This window comes from Hyperolius riggenbachi, chromosome 7 (genome assembly GCF_040937935.1).
Source record: "Hyperolius riggenbachi isolate aHypRig1 chromosome 7, aHypRig1.pri, whole genome shotgun sequence".
Classification (NCBI taxonomy): Eukaryota; Metazoa; Chordata; class Amphibia; order Anura; family Hyperoliidae; genus Hyperolius; species Hyperolius riggenbachi.
The window spans coordinates 299289024-299291339 of NC_090652.1; positions in this window are offsets into that span (position 1 = coordinate 299289024).

The window sequence follows — 2316 nt, forward strand, 5'->3', positions numbered from 1 at the left end:
CCCCCCCGCGGCCGCCGCTGCTATTAGCTTACTGTGTTACTGTGCGGCTTCCTCTATTCCCCTCTCCGTCTCCCGGCATGTAAATAGTTCACAGCAGCTCGCTCCACGGCGGCTGCTGTGTGATGACAGGAAGCTGGAGGCAGAGCGGTTTCCTGTAACGGCGATCTGTATCGCCGCTACTATGGAAACCGCTCTGCCTCCAGCTTCCTGTCATCACACAGCAGCCGCCGTGGAGCGAGCTGCTGTGAACTATTTACATGCCGGGAGACGGAGAGGGGAATAGAGGAAGCCGCTCAGTAAGCTAATAATAGCAGCGGCGGACGCGGGGCGGGGGGGAGGCGGCCTTCCAAAACGAGACTCGCAAGCAAGCCGACCCCCCAACTTTTTGCCCACTTTTGGGGGGTCAAAAATTCGGCTTGCTTGCGAGTATATACGGTAGTTTACACAGCAAATCTAGCTGCAAACAGCTTCAAAAGTTTATGATGTATTATTCCTGTGATACAATGAGGGCAGCCATGTTCTTTTTGTCACAGGCTGAGGGCTGGAGATGCTATCAGCTTGCCTGTGTGTAAATTTAGTCCCCCTCTCCTCCTCCCCTCTGCCTCTGAAATCAATGGCTAGTAACCTCCTCCTGCCCAGACTGAGCTCCCATAAGCCCTTGCTACAGTGCCAAGGCACAAAAGGAGCTGTGGGCGAGGCATGTTTAGTTTATAGGGAATTAGAGTATTAAAACAAAACAAAAGTATTTGGCTTGAAGTATGCCCTATAAACTATATGAAAGGAACACAATTATGCAATGAGTAAAAGTTTATCTCGGATCCACTTTAAGTCAGTGTGGCCTGAGATTATTACAAAGCTCTCACTCTGGGCGAATGCATGCGACTGCAAAGAAATTGTGCGATTATTGTATTACTATCCCTTCAGCAGCCCAGACTGTGTAATATGACCCGGGTGCAACATGTAATCTTTTACCAACAGTTTCAGATTTGGCGGGGATGCTTAAAAGGATGACAATGGCGAAAAAAGTAAGCAGCGAAAATCTGACAGAACCGGCAGGGTTTGGACTAGTCTATCTCCTCATTCAGGATTCTCAGTTTTCTTTGTTTTGAAAAGCAGTTCCAGGACCAGGGCTGTGGAGTTGGTACAAAAATCATCCGATTCCAACTCCAACTTTATAAAAACCATTGATTCCGACTCCGGGTACCCAAAATGGCTCCGACTCCTCGACTCCGACTTCTTAGTCTAATACTTATCCAGGGCTGTGGATTCGGTACAAAAATTTTCAGACTCCTCAGTTTATGAAACCACAGACTCCAGGTACCCAAAATTGCTCAGATGCCGACTCCACAGCCCTGTCCAGAACGGCATTTGCTAATTCTAACTGCCAAAATAGTGAGTAGGGAGGCTGGCTGGAATCTTACTATTTTGGCAGTTAGACTGCCGTTCAGGAAATGATTTAAAAAAAAAAAAGAATCCCTGAGAATCCCCCATGAGGCAGTAGACTAGTCCAAAACTCAGTTCTGTCAGATTTTAACTGCTTACTTTTTAGCTATAGTGTTCTTTTAAGTAAATCCGTTCACAGGCCAAGGATCCTCCATAGCGATGTATTGCTAATGTGAAGCTTCCAGACTCACAGCTAACATTTATGAGCTCCATTGGTAGACTCCCAACTGTCTCCCATGACAAGTGCACTTTAGAAGAATCCTGAGCTTCCAATGCAATTGTATTTTTTTTTTGTTTTGTTTAAGCATGCACTGAACATGCATTGTGAAGAAATGCTGCAGTAGTAGGGGAGATGGCTGCTGTACTTGTTGAGAGAGATTTTTATTGTGTTTTGGAAGTATTAGACTTCTCTGGCCCTGTATGGCCACCACATTCTGTATACTGGTTACTATGGCAGCACCGCAGGAATAGGTTGTGGGTGAGCTGGGTTCGGTAGACCCAGCACAACAGAATAGCAACCATGTCCTCTAGGGCCTTTCATGTAGACCTGTAGATGGAACTACAAAGACTCCCAATACTCTGTTAATCAACAAGTCTATTGAAACCATCCCGACCTCTCGGACCTGTGAGATTCTCATTTTGTGTTGGTCATGTAAGGATAAAGCGCCACATGTAGGTGTGTATTCAGTAATCTGCGGTATGGAAAATACATTTCATGAGTAGAGCGTAATTCGATAAGACTTCACACCTATTATTCTGCTTACTGCAGTTTAGTGATCGTCCGGAGACTTCCCTCTCCTGAGGTATTTTCCATATTTTTCGGACTATAAGATGCTCCTGACCATAAGACGCACCTAGGTTTGGAGGGGCTTC